This window comes from Pogona vitticeps, chromosome 2 (genome assembly GCF_051106095.1).
Source record: "Pogona vitticeps strain Pit_001003342236 chromosome 2, PviZW2.1, whole genome shotgun sequence".
NCBI lineage: Eukaryota > Metazoa > Chordata > Lepidosauria > Squamata > Agamidae > Pogona > Pogona vitticeps.
The window spans coordinates 221,813,477-221,827,943 of record NC_135784.1 but is presented as its reverse complement, the minus strand read 5'-3'; the positions used below and the strand labels follow the sequence as shown (position 1 = coordinate 221,827,943).

Sequence of the window (14,467 nt, the reverse complement as noted above, 5' to 3'; positions counted from 1 at the left end):
AAGAAAATATTATTGTGCCATCATCTAGCCCTTGGTCAGCTCCAATAGTTTTGGTGGACAAACCGGATGGAAGCATTAGGTTCTGTGTGGATTACAGAAAATTAAATCTAGTAACCAAACCAGATGCTTACCCCATGCCCAGACTTGACAACCTGATTGAAACCATTGGTGGTTGTCGATACATTTCCTGTTTAGACTTGACTAAAGGGTTCTGGCAAGTGCGGATAGACGCTAGAGATCAAGAAAAAACTGCTTTTTGTAGCCCTTTCGGCTTATTCGAGTTTCGTGTCCTCAGTTTTGGCCTTAGGAATTCCCCAGCTACATTCCAAAGGCTGATGGACAAAACTCTGCAAGGGCTCAGTGCATTTACAGTTGCCTACATTGACGATATAGGGATCTTTAGCAACACCTCGCAGGATCACCTGTGTCACCTAGAGTTAGTACTGCAGCAGTTGAAAGCAGTGGGGTTAACAGTAAAAGCAAGTAAATGTCAGCTGGGTAGCCCCGAGATGAAATATTTGGGTCATATGGTAGGGGGAGGTGTAATCAAACCCCTAGAAGCAAAGGTAGAGGCAATACGTAATTGGCCTAGACCCAATACCAAGAAAAAAATTAGATCCTTTCTTGGTTTAGTGGGATACTATAGAAAATTTATCCCCAGGTTCAGCGAAATTGCAGCACCGTTGACCGAGCTGACGAGGAAAAGGAGTGATGACTGCATCCCATGGTCCAGTGACTGAGAGGAGGCGTTCGGGAAGCTGAAGGAGGCGTTAACCAACCACCCTGTGTTGCGTGCTCCAAACTTTGATAGAGAGTTCATCATATACACCGATGCATCCAACGCCGGGGTAGGAGCCGTGCTGTGCCAGTGTGATGACAACGGAGACCAGCATCCTGTGTCCTACCTGAGCAAGAAACTTCAGAAAGGCGAGAAACACCTGTCGACCATAGAGAAAGAATGTTGGGGAATCGTGTACGCAGTCCAGAAGTTGAAGCCTTACGTCTGGGGGAGACACTTCATTCTGTGTACAGACCACTCACCTCTGATGTGGTTAAAGACTATGAAGGCCCAAAACAGCAAGCTAATGAGGTGGGCTTTAATTTTACAGGACTATGACTTCGAGGTTAAGGTGATCAAAGGGACTATGAACTGTGTTGCTGACGCCTTATCCCAAAGACCAGATGACAACAGATGAAAAAAATTGGACTCTTGAAATTAATAACTGTGTTTAATAAGTTATGAAAATATGTGGTTATTGGAATATTGTTCTGTATATATATATGCAATTGGTTATTTAAGTGTAAGTATATTTCGAATAATATGAAGGTGCCTAATATATTAATGGTAAGTGTTGAAATGTGGGGAAAATGTAATGTTTGATTTTGTTTCCAGTTATTTTGGGTGAAAAGCACCTTAGCTTTCCCCCACAAAACAACTTTTAAAGGGGGGAGGTATTGTTACATACAGCTATGACATCACCTGCCCGTCACTGCTGAAGCTGTGTGTCATCTACCAATGGCGTGACGGAGGGTGGGACATAAGGGGTGGAGCTGTTGTTTATAAGGGGAGTGAATGGTGTGAGAGGTTCAGATAGGGAGATAGGGCTTGGAGATACTGAGAGATAAGAACTGTGCTATATAGTGAGGGTCTGTGGGAGTGTGTGTGTGATTGTTATATAATTACAGTGATTGCTTATTATTTATATTCAAGTGATTTACCATTCCTTTTGTTTGTACACAATAAACATAAGTTTTTATTTTGAAATCATACTTTGGCCTGAATCTTCATTTGAGGGAATGGTTGGTGGCAGTGGAAACGAAAAGTGATTGAGTGTGACGTAACGGCCCCTTTGTGAGGTATAAGGTGGCTGTTACAGTCATTTTGTGTCGGTATATGCACAGACGGAGCGGCTGCCCTGACTGGACAGATTTCTGGTTTCACTACTCGGGTCAAGGAGTTTGCTTCTGAATGTGAGTCTACACACTGTGTCATTCATAGAGTACTGCTGGCTAACCGAAAAATGCCACCTGAACTTAACAAGGTTTTGCAGGATGCAATTAAAATGATCAACCCCATTAAAGTGCATGCTCTTAACTCACATCTATTTGCACAGCTCTGTGAGGAGATGGATGCAGATCACACACATCTTCTTTTATACACCGAAGTGAGATGGCTTTCTAAAGGTAGATCTCTGGCCAGAGTCTTTGAGTTACGAGAAGTGCTCCAGAGATTTTTTTTACAGAAAAACAATCACCAATGACAGCACATTTTAGTGACACAGAACAGGTTACAAAACTTGCTTATTTGTGTGATATATTCAACCTGCTCAACCAATTCAATTTGTCACTTCAGGGGAGAATGACAACTGTGTTTAAGTCAACAGATAAAGTGACTGCATTCAAAACCAAACTAAAATTATGGGGGTGACGAGTAAACGTTGGAATTTTTGATATGTTTCAAACGGCAGCAGATATTTTGAAAGGGACTGAGCCAGCGCCTTCTTTCTCCCAACTGGTGCATGATAATCTATCTCAGCTTTTGAAAGAGTTTGAGAATTACTTCCCAACAGCAAAAGACCCCAGAACTGGGAAAGAATGGATCCAAGACCCATTTGTGAACAAGCTAGGTGAATCAACTTTATCTGTGCTAGAAGAGGATCAACTGCTTGAGATCGCAAATGACAGTGGCCTTAAAAGTATGTCTGAGACAACTTCAAATCTCCATACTTTCTGGATCAAAATAAAGACAGATTATCCTGGAATTGCCACAAAAGCACTGAAAAGCCTGCTTCCATTTCCAACATCCTATCTTTGCGAAGCAGGGTTTTCTGATATGACTGCAACAAAAACTAAATTGCACAATAGACTGGACATAAAAGACACACTTTGGGTAGCATTGTCTCCCATCCCCCCCCCCCAGATGCAACCATCTAGTTGCAGGAAAACAAGCACAGGGCTCCCACTGATTCTGCGTTATGGTGAGTTGTATTATTATTTCATTATATATTATAATACCTGGTACTGCCTGGTACTGTACTGCCTGTTTGTACTGTATTTTTTTTTTTGCTTTTTTTGCTTTTTTTTTTTTTAGTTTTTTATTTTCTGATTTTTGACTTTCTTTTTTAAAACAGAGAGACTGCCTGTTCTAGGTGAGTACAGTGTATTCTGTATTTACTGTACAGGGGTTTTGGAGCTTGGGTTTAGGCTGAGGGGATCTGTTTGTTGGGATAATGGTTGCTGAATTCTGTGGCTCCTAGGGTTTATGTACCATGGTGTGCTGAACAGGACTCGTGGCTCCAAAGAAAGATCAGAGCAAAGGGAAGAAGAATATCATCTCCATTGAAATGAAAAAGGACATCATCAAAAAGCATGAAGATGGCATGTGTGTGACTGAACTGAAGCAGACGAAATTGGACAGATTTTTCACCAGGATGGAGCCTGCAGCCAAGAGAAAGCGACAGGGAATCCCTGGAGAAGATGACCCAAAGGAGGGGACCTCTACCTTGCAATGATGACAATCTCACCACCCACCTGCCTGTCCTCCAGCCAGAAGTTACCATGATGTCCTCCAGTCCAGAAGACACCAAAAGCTAAGTGACCTCTCTTTTATTTTAAAAGGTGTTGGTGGGTGGGTTTGAAAGTTGCTTGGTTTGGTTTAAAATGTCTTTTGTTTGAAAGTTGCTTGGTTTAAAATGTGTTGTTGTGGAATGTGTAGGTTTAAAATGTGTTTTAGACTCCAAACTCTCCCCCCCACTGTCTTCTCTCTCTCTCTCTCTCTCTCTCTCTCTCTCTCTCTCTCTCTTCTATCTTTTTGTGCTTAAAAGCACAAACCTTTGTCTGAGGGATCTGTGTGCCCCAGTGATGACCTTCTTTCTTTCCTCTTTTCCCCATTGTTCCCTCCCTCCCTCCTTTCCTGCCCCTTTTTTTAAACCTGTTTTAACCTAGGTTAAAAAAAATTCTCCCCCTAGTGGTACCCCCACACACGGACTCCTACCATGCCCCCCATTCATGGGGGGCATGCCCCCCATTCATGGATGCCGGTCCTTGGAAGAACGGTCTTCAACAAAACCGGTCCCTGGCATTAAAACGGTTGGGGACCACTGCTTTAGTAAGCTGAAAGCAGTACATAGCTCTTCTCCCCTCTTTATTCTCACAACAATCCTGCAAAGATTGAAAGAGAATAACTGGCTCAAGTTTAGTTAGTAAGCTTCATGGCAGGGTGAAGAAGAGAACCTGGATCTCTGATGTCTCAGTCTAATACTCTAACCGCTATACCATACTAGCTGTCTATGGTCTAAACACTGAAAATGTATGCAGTTGCATGAGAAAGGCTGTCATGTCACACAGAGCCCAGGTAGATGAGAGTATCATTCTAAGTCTTCCCACTATGCATCACCTTCCTCTCAGCTGAGAAAAATGTTTTTGCCATATTATATGGCAAAGCAGCACATTTTGAAAAAGAGGTTCGCAGGGAAGTGCAGGTACATGCGTTTGCAGGTGCATTGGCGCAAGTGTCCCTGCATAGCTCCCTCTTGCTCACTTGGTTCATTTAGCAACACACTGAGTGCCCAGATTTGGTTTTGCCATCTCATTTAGACTTCTGAAACATCCACTGCAATGAATTCAATGGTTATTTCTCACTTAAAGACCTATGAAACCATCAATCCATGAGCTGAAGCAAAAGTAAATAAATGGGAGTAAATAGCACTCTGAGGTTACCACCAACACTGCAATTACATGACCTCAGACAAAAAGAGAGGAACTTCTGTTAAACCCAACTAAATACCACAAGGCATTTCTGTGCTCTTGATCACATGTGCTGTACTTTCATCTCGCAGCTGTTGACATTTTTCCTCCAATTCTTCATGTTCACCTGCAACATTCCTTCTAATTTTTATTTCTGCTATGTGGAAGTCTTGCCCTGTGCAGAGGGGCACATCTTCATCCAAAATAGGAAGCAAACAAACTGACGGCCCATGCACAGTCCTGAAGGAGCTCTGCACCGTAGAGGAAACATTGTTCACCTGCCTTCAGAACATGGTAGGTGTGAGACACGCCTATCCCAGAAACAGTGAGTCATTTTGCAAAACAAAAAATAATTGCTTCTGAAATTTTAAAGAACAAAATGGTAGCCTTTGAAGAATTAAGAGAGCCATTTGAGAAAAACAACGATGAAGACAAGGTGTGGAGTACCTGAAGCAGCCAGTACCTCTTTGTCAGTGAATTCCACATTAAGGGATCACAAGAATGATCTCTAAGGAAAACTAGGCAGTTCTCTGGCCTCTTCTGCACGAGGTAAGATATCTGTATTATTTACCTTCATGTGCATTTTCTTTTTCATGCTGCATGGCTAGGAGCCAGCACATAACTGAACTTTACTCCAGAACAGTTTGTTCTTTTGTTGCCAGTCCATCAACTAAGGAATATTTTGCCATATATATAGCTAGTGACAATATACTGTAAAATGGTTATATTACAGCAAGCTTAAGAAACTGGTAGGTCTCCAGATATGATGGATTCATGTTCCCACCAGCTCTCACCTAGGCAGTGGAATGGGATAATGACAGTAGCAGTTCATCAAAAATTGGAGGGCCACAGGCTTCCCCACTATGCTCTATAATCATCTTATCAACTGAGCAACCATTGTTCCTCGATACACTAGTTGAAGCAAAGAAGCAATTATCAGATGAAGGCATATGTTTCTGATCACCATGAAAGCTGAGGAGTAAAGAAAGCTGATGGGGGGAAATGATTCATTTGAAATGTGGTGCTGGAAGAGAGCTTTGCAGATACTCTGGACTGCAAGAAAGACAAACAAGTCGACCCTCGAGCTAATCAAGTCTGAACTATGATTAAACTGAGGCAGTCCTACTTTGGGCACATTATGAGAACACAGGATTCTCTGGAAAAGGCAATCATGCTGGGAAAGCTTGAAAGCAGCAGGAAGAGAGGAAGACCAAATATGAGATGGGTTGATTCCCTTAAGGATACTGCAGGCTTGAGTTTGCAAGAGCTGAGCAGGGCTGTTGAGGACAATTTAGAGATTTGCTCATTCATAGGATCACCATATGTTGGAGGTCATCTGATGGCATATAGCATAGTTCTCAGCTTGTATATATAGACTTCTACTGCACAGAAAGGTAGAGATAAGTCAGTCTCTCTCTTTCTTTCTCTCCTGTTTGTATGTCTATAGATAAACACTGTGATCTATATACAAACATTACGCTAGTAACCCTGGAAGAGAGGGGGGAGTTTTGTGGAACAACATTTCTGTAATGTATCTATAACTCTATCAGCTTGCCAGGTGGGGGCCCTTTTTTGTATTTTCTTTCTTTTCACTGCCAGAAGAAAAAAAAAACTCATTATACTAGTAGTCCTATGGTTGATACAACCATAAACAGCTTTGTCAGTATATTGGACTGAAAGCAGATTTCAGTCTAACTCCTATGTGCCCAGGACATGATCCAGTCACTCAAGTTTATTTTCATTCCAGGTGAGACATACCAAAAATGTCAGCAGAGCTTCCTACTGACATACCAGGGAACCTTTAGCAGCATGTGTTGCCTCACCAACAGGCATCTCTTTCCACCAACACAGCAGGACTTCCACCACTTCCAATGTCCCCCCTCATTTCCACTCCTGGATAGTTTACAATTGTTTCAGTAGTTCTCTCTCTCTCTCTCTCTCTCTCTCTCTCTCTCTCTCAATGTCCTGATGTCATTCTGTAAAGTAAATTATTAGCTCTGTATCACTGGGATAAACAGATAGATAAACATACAGCTAGTCATTAGTCTCATTCTAGAACATTAACATTCAGTTTTACATGAATACTCAGTTTCAAAGAAACATCTCCTCCTGTCACTAGCAAGAATGACCATAAATAGAGATTCAGTCATCCATGTATGATACTGGATATTTACTAGTTCTCCTCCTTTTCCTATTCCAGCACCTTTCAATACCGCCCCCCACAAAACAATTGCTTCTGAAGGTCTTGGAAAGATTTAAAACCTCCCCTGTGGAGAGTCTGGATTCCAGCCACAATGTTACTGACAAAATGTTTCCCAAAATAATAAACAAACAAATGTTTCCTATTATAATAAATATAAATATTCCTTAAACTACACTGTATTTTAGCAATGTACATTGCTAAAGGTTATCAAAAGACTTTATTGTAGCAGTGTTTCTTTTTCTTCGTTATTTTCCAATTGGTTTAAAATCTTTCCAATAAAAGGTGGAGGGTTGTTTGTTTGTTTGTTTGTTTGTTTGTTTGTTTGTTTGTTTGTTTGGTCTTTTAGGGTAGAAGATGGGCTTGCCAATTATTTTTGGACTACTGCACATAAACGTGAAAAAGCTGTATCTCAGATGTGAGTTATATATTCCCATACAAAATAATTGTATATTCTATGAAGACTGGTTCTTTTTCTGGAGAAATATACAGCAACACAAGGGAAATCTAGTAGCAGCAGCATAACTGAAGTGGCAAGATACAATATTAGAAAAACAGAGCTACTTTCATTACTGTGATGCTGTGTGTCAGAACGTCTCTCCTTAATGAACCTGTTTGCAATAAGACTCAGGGTGCAAAGAGGCTATTTAGAGAGTCTATTGTGTCTATAGTGAGTCCTTCAAATATCTTCCCACCATTAGACATGCCGCATTGACCAATTCTGTCCTGATTGCTGTTCTTTTTAGTATCAAGGGACATTCTTGCCCAGACAGACCAATGGATCAGAAACTGCAGTTCATAAAATGTTTACTCTGTACATATAACCGACACAATGATACAAGCAACAAAGTCCCAGATCACACAGTGCTGAATGTGGCAATGTCATCTGCAGGCTTATGACTCTCCAACATCAACGAAAGGATTTAAGTTAAACTAAGCCAGCACTGCTCGCCTGTCACTCTTCAACAAAAGCCTTATTCACTCTCCCTCTTCCCTTTTAGCATTTAGCCAAGATCGTGGCTCACATGGGAACATTTCAGGCAAATGTTCTCTATGTCACAAGGCTCTTTTTAAAAAAAGTAGAAAAAGAAAATCTGCCTAGGCCCTCTCTTAATTGCTGACAGCAGAAAGGGACAATATGTGTCATGCCATCAAGGAGCAAAAACTTTGCTGTGAATAAACAAAACAAAACAAAACAAAAACACAAAGTAAGATTTATTCATAAAAGAGTACAACTTGAGGTCCTTGCTGCTGATGGCAGGAATCAGATAAAGGCTTTCCATCGACACACATAAAAATTCTGATTATTATTGCATATGACCTCACCAATTGATTTTAAACACCAACCATGGTAACGCCAATCCAAAGTGGAAATCACAAGATTTCAGCAGAACTGACACCCAGATAGGTAGCACTAATCACTGTACAGACCTTGATATGTCTATGTTTATATCCAAAATCCATACTTATTTTATCTTGATCTAAAATCTCACCACTACAAAACACCTCTCCGCCCACTTTGTTCCACCAAACTAGGTACGAAGGGGGATTTGCATAAATTATTTATAATACATGTATGATCTTATATTAAAGTAGCTAACTAGCCAAACCTGAGAATGAGAAGTAATTTAAATTCATTTTCTACCTGTCACAAACCACATTCTTTTTCACAGTCATTTGAAAATTCAATTCTGCTTATTACTTTATTGATGAAGAACTTCATATATATTAGCACATTTGATTTGGAGGAGAAAAATACTTGAGTATTGGCACAACCTTTCATTGTGTATTACCCTATCCAAGCATTCATGAATAAGCATGGAAAAGCTCATGCAAGAAATGATTTCCCCATAATATCTGGAATACTAACCCTCAAAATAATCTCTTGGGTGCATACTAAGGGATGGGCATGAATTGAAAAAATGGTGATTCAGCATGATTCGTCAAGGTCAATGAATCACAAACCATGAATTTATGATTTTTTCCAACTAATCAATTCATCGATTTATCTTCCTCTTTAAATTGTTTTAAATGTCCCCCAGGCACCTAGAGACACCAGAATAGTGGAGAAACTTCTACTGACTCTCCTTTACAAGGCCTGCAAGGTTGGTGAAGTTTGAGATTCAGACGTCCAAGCTATACACCCACAAAAAGGCATCGCCTAGGAAAGTTCCCCATAGGCACCTAGAAACACCAAAGCACAGAGAAAGTTCTCCAGATGCTCCTCCACAATCCCTTCATGTTTGGTGAAGATTGGGTGTAGGACATCCGAATTATACACCCAGAAAGTGCCCCCCCAAGAAAGTGCTCTTTAGCAGCTGGCTTGGGGGAAATTCCAGAACTGCTGCAAACCAACTGCTAAAGAGCACTTCTGGGGGGGGGGGGGCATTTTCTGGGTGTATAACTTGGATGTCCAAAACCTAGTCTTCACCAAAGTTGGAGGGATTGTAGAGGAGAGTCTGGAGAAGTATCTCTGTTGTCTTGGTGTCTCAAGGTCCCTGGGGGAACTTTCCTGAGGGGGGCTGTTTGTGGGTGTAAAACTCAGATGCCCCAAACACAAACTTCATCAAACCTGCAGAATTTGTAGAGGAGAGTCAGGGGAAGCATCTCTGCAGTTTTGGTGTCTCTAGGTGCCTGGGAGGCATTTTAAAGCCCCATGAATCAACGAATAAAAAAGTCACTAAAAATTCCTTAATTCATATTTGTCAGGGGTGTCGCTTCTGACAAATACAAATCAATGAATTAACAATTTTTTATGAATTCTGCAATTCATTTTTTAATTTGTGCCCGGCTCTAGTGTGTACACAGGCAAAGTAGCACAGAAATGGGCTTACAAAAGAATGTAACTCTTCTGGAGATAATTGCCTGAGCAGAATCCTCTCCATGATCTTTTTAGCACATTGACAGGACAGCCTAATGCATCCCTCATTATGTGCTGCTTTTAAAACTCGGTCATTATGAGATGCATGTGTGTATATAGAAGGGAGAAAGGACACAGAAATGAATAGGCCTAAGCTTCTCTTTATTCCTCACAGCCCTATAGAAGCCAAAATCATATAACACATGGGGAAGGGAAAGTTTAGCAATGGAGATCCATGCATGTCCTCCAAAGAAATAAATCAAAACACAACAGCTTGAAATTGTATTTGCATTTTCCCAATCACTCTCTAATTGGTATGTAATAAAGAAACCCAAATCCTTCATCTCATCATTGGAGTGGTAGGGACATGAAGCAAAGAGGTAACAAGCAGCCATCCTGTCAGTGGGTAATGTTCAAGAGTCTCTTGAACAAATTGCCCTGTCACTTAGCAGTGTCCCATTGAGTGGTTTGAAGGGGCAGAAGGGTGTCTAGGGTGAACGCTTGAGTACAGTCTGTAGTGTGAGGCATGTGATATGGAATAGGGAAGAAAGGAACACTCTTTTCAACAGATGTAGTATCACACCTATGTCACTGATTTACTGGCTGGCCTTTGGCTTCTCAGTCCTAGGAGGGGAGATAGATGACTCTGTCCCAAGAATTGTAAATGGGAGAGCTGTCCACACAGTCTACCTCATAGTGTTGTCATGAGGTCCTTAGGCAACTTTGAGGAAAAGTGGAATATGAATTGAGCCAAAAAGAAAATTTCATTTCATATCATGCTTATTTTATTTTATTTTATTTCAATTGGTATCATTTTCTGTTTTATTTTTATTATATGTATTGTTTTTAGTTGACAGTAAATCATCCAGAGTAGTGCACTGCACTAATGGAGCACTAAACATATTTAAGAAATAAAATAATAATAAATCCATGAATTGAGTGAGATAAGCTAAATGGGACTGGAATCTGCATCTGTATGTTGAAGCATGCAGCAAGGGGGAAGGAGGAAATAAATGCTCTTTTTAGGAGAGGTGGCCTCATGCTTCTGCCACTGATTCACCAACTGGCCTTGGGCATAGCATTTCTTTTCTGTGTCCTATCAAAACCACTAGCTTACTTTGGCCCCCAAATTGCAAATTGGATATCTCTCCTATGAACAGTACTAGATAAACTTGGCCCTACAGTAGTACAGTGGTGACTCGCTTAGCAATGTTAATTGGTTCCAAAAAAAACCATTGCTATGGGAAGACATCGCTAAGCAAAACACCATTTCCCATAGGAATGCATTGAAAACAGGATAATCCGTTCCAATGGGAACAGATTACAGTACCGTCCTTAAGCAAAAATCGCCATAGGAAACATCGCTAAGCGAAATGAGGTTCCCCCACTGGAATGCATTGAATAGGTTTCAATGCATTTCAATGGTTTTGACAGGTCCGTTTTTGCTATTTTTAAAGTGTCTTAAAATGTTCAAAAACTGTTTAAAATCCTTGGAATAATTAGTGCACCCTGTAAAACCTTTGCAAACTTAATTTGGCTTTGTTCTGAGTTTTCGTTAATTTTTGGTGAATTCCCCCCCCCCATTGAATGCATTGAACTGTAGGTTTGACAGCTGTTTTTGAACATTTTAAGACACACTTAAAATAGTGAAAATGGACATTGCTAAGCGAAACGGGTACCTAAACTGTCATCGCTAAGTGAAGCAAGGTCCCGAACATCGCTGTGCGAAATTTCCCCATAGGAAACATCGCTAAACGGAGCGTAAGATTGCTCCAAAAACCTCATCGCTAAGCGAATACATCGTTAAATGAGGCAATCGCTAATAAATGAAACTTCTCCTCACATAACCTACCCTTCTTTCATTGTAGTATAATGTATTTCCTTTGCTACCATCCATGCATTGAGCAAACCCAAATACTATAGATTTTTTTTTCTCTTCAAGCTGCCTACCCCAAGCAAAGGGTTTAGATACAGGAAGATTGCTTTTTAGTCTAGTGGATATAGCGGTGGGGTGGATGAGGAATAACAGACTGAGTCTGAACCCACACAAGACAGAAGTCATGTGGGTGGGTGACTCTAGTGTCTGCAGATTGGGGAACCTCCCTCTCTTTTTTGGGGGGGGCTACTTGCTCTGCTAAGGATGAGTCTGCAGCCTAGGTGTACTTTTGGACCCAGCGTAATCAATGAAGTCCCAGCATCTGTGGTCCACTCAGCTTTTTTCCACCGGAGGTTGACTGCCGAGCTGCATCCCTAACTTGACATCTGGTCCCTCACCATACTGGTCCATGCGATTAGACTACTGTGATGCTCTCTACGTGGAGCTGCCCATGAGGCTGTTACGGAAACTTAGAGGAGTTCCAGAATATGGCAGTGAGGCGACACAGTGGAGTGAAGAACTACTGTCACACACACCCAGTTCCCCTGTTTGTTCTTCCACAAACAGGTTCACTTTCAGGTATGACATTTACTTTTCAACCCTTTCCGCTGCCACCAGAGGATTTATTCCTCACTATATCAAATATGACTCTTAAATCAGTGATATTCAATAAAACAATGTTTATTTAAGTGTTTATAAGTAAATCATATAAAGTAAATCATCAATGGTCTTATTTTATTCATTCAATCAACTGTGCTTTGGTAACTTTTATATTTGCTTAGGTAGAATCATGTTAATCCAGGTATTTATTTATTTCTTATCTTGTTCTCTATCTCTCTATTATTCTCTAAGACAAGGCTGGTCCTAACTGCCTAAACTGCTTCTAATATCCTTAAATGAAGTCACTAACTCTAACTCATATCCCTAACTCATCCCTAACTGATCTTTAACTGTCTTCCATTCTTCTTATATTTTCTTAGTTCTGCCTCTTCTTTTTTCCCATTGGTTGTTAAATCAGGGCCCCATTGTGATGGACAGGAGTGGTTACTGACCACTCCTGTCCATCACAACTACCATCATATCTCCCCTTTTCTGACCACCTTACACTGCTTACCTGTTTGTTTTTATGCCACTTTCAAGATAATGATTATGACATTTAAAAAACCCTAAATCGTTTGGGACCCCAATACCTGGCAGAACGCCTCCTTCCATTGAGATCTGCCCATCCCACACAATCTTCCCAGGCAAGGCGGTTGACAACACTGACCCTGGGAGACACCTGGAAAAAGAAAAACAAAACTTGGCCTTCTCGGTGCTCATTCCCCATCTCTGAAATAATTTCCTGCCTGAAATTTGCCTGGCCCCTTCACTGGGATTTTTTTAAATGATCTTTGAAAACATGGCTCTTCAGACAGGCCTTCCCAGAGCCTATAATATTATAACAGTGGTTGTCTCAGTGCTGACATTATCAGTTCTGCCACCTTGCCTTTAAATCACATTATTCATTTTAATTAATTTAATTTAGTTTTCTCTATGAGAACCCATGTTAATTTTGATTTTTTAAAATATATGTTCACTGTTTATGTTCACTGTTGAAAATTGTTATCTATTTTGTTGTGTTGTAAATCGCCCAGAGTGGCCTTGGCAGCTAGATGGGCGGTATAAAAGTCAAACAAACAACAAATTAAATAAATAGTCTGCATTCCACGAAGCAGGCAAGGCAACATTAGTTTACCTGAGAGGGTAAAAAAAAAAAGCAAAAAAAGAGAGCAAAGCATGCAGCGTATATACCACCCCATAGCGCTTAAAGCAGTCTCTCGGCGCTTTACAAGTTAATTACAGTATGCAGGCTACACATTGCTCTCCCCCCCAACCCCAGGAAGCTGGATACCCATTTTACCAACCTTGGAAGGATAGAAGGCTAAGTCAATCTTGGGTTGGCTACCTGGGATTAAACTCTGAGTCCAGAGCAGAGTTTTAGCTGCAGTACAGCAGTTTAACAACTGCGCCATGAGTCTCTTCAGGGTGTGTAAGTTTCTCCATTGTATTTATTGCACTTTCATACCTTTGCTTCACCATTTCATTAATTTCAGAACAACCTTTCAAAATATTTTGGCACAGAGGGACTACAGCAGGGGTGGGCAATTAATTTCTATAAGGGGGGCACATGAAAAATCTGAACTGTGTTTGGGGGCTGAACCAACTTTACTTAAAAATAAAATGAAACAGTGATGTCATGATTGTTTTTATTTTAAACTTGTTAATCTTCAAAAATACTAAAGAGGTTTTTTGTGGTATGTTAAAGATAAGTAACTGATCAACTTTAGACAGAAAGCTATAAATGGTTTTGATGTTCAAAACTGTCCACAGGCCAGACAGGAGTGGCTCGCAGGCCGTATGTGGCCCTCGGGCCACACCTTGCCCAGGTCTGGAATACAGCCATATCCCAGCAACTATAGTACAGATTATGTGGTTATCTACTGGAACCCTCTAGCACTGGGTAATTCTACATGAGGGAAATTTCTGTTGGAATTTGTATATAGTGTCTGCATACTGTATATAATTTTCAATTTTAAAAAGCCAGGACATTCAGTTCTTCAAAAAACCTCAATTTGAATATGGGATATTGTGTTTTGGTACCCATGATTCCACATGCCAGGAAATGGCCTGATATCATGTCCGCATGCCAGCAGGAACAAGGATGCCAAACTTTACATAGGAAAGGGCAGTCTGAATATTGACCACACCAATGGCAGCTGTCAAGATGGTCTACAAGATACCCTCT

At 40.7% G+C, this 14,467-nt stretch overlaps 1 protein-coding gene across 13 annotated transcripts in view; it reads right to left on the bottom strand.

Annotated features, from left to right (window-relative positions):
• Positions 1-14,467, bottom strand: part of BNC2 (basonuclin zinc finger protein 2) — a 651,492-nt gene that overhangs the window by 498,812 nt on the left and 138,213 nt on the right. The window contains exon 3 of one of the 13 annotated variants that reach the window (XR_013541456.1): positions 3,709-12,961. The exons of the other annotated variants lie outside the window; for them this stretch is intronic. The gene's annotated coding sequence lies outside the window, so the exon portion shown is untranslated. Of the gene's footprint in view, positions 1-3,708; positions 12,962-14,467 lie in introns of those variants that run through there. 13 annotated transcript variants of the gene reach the window in all.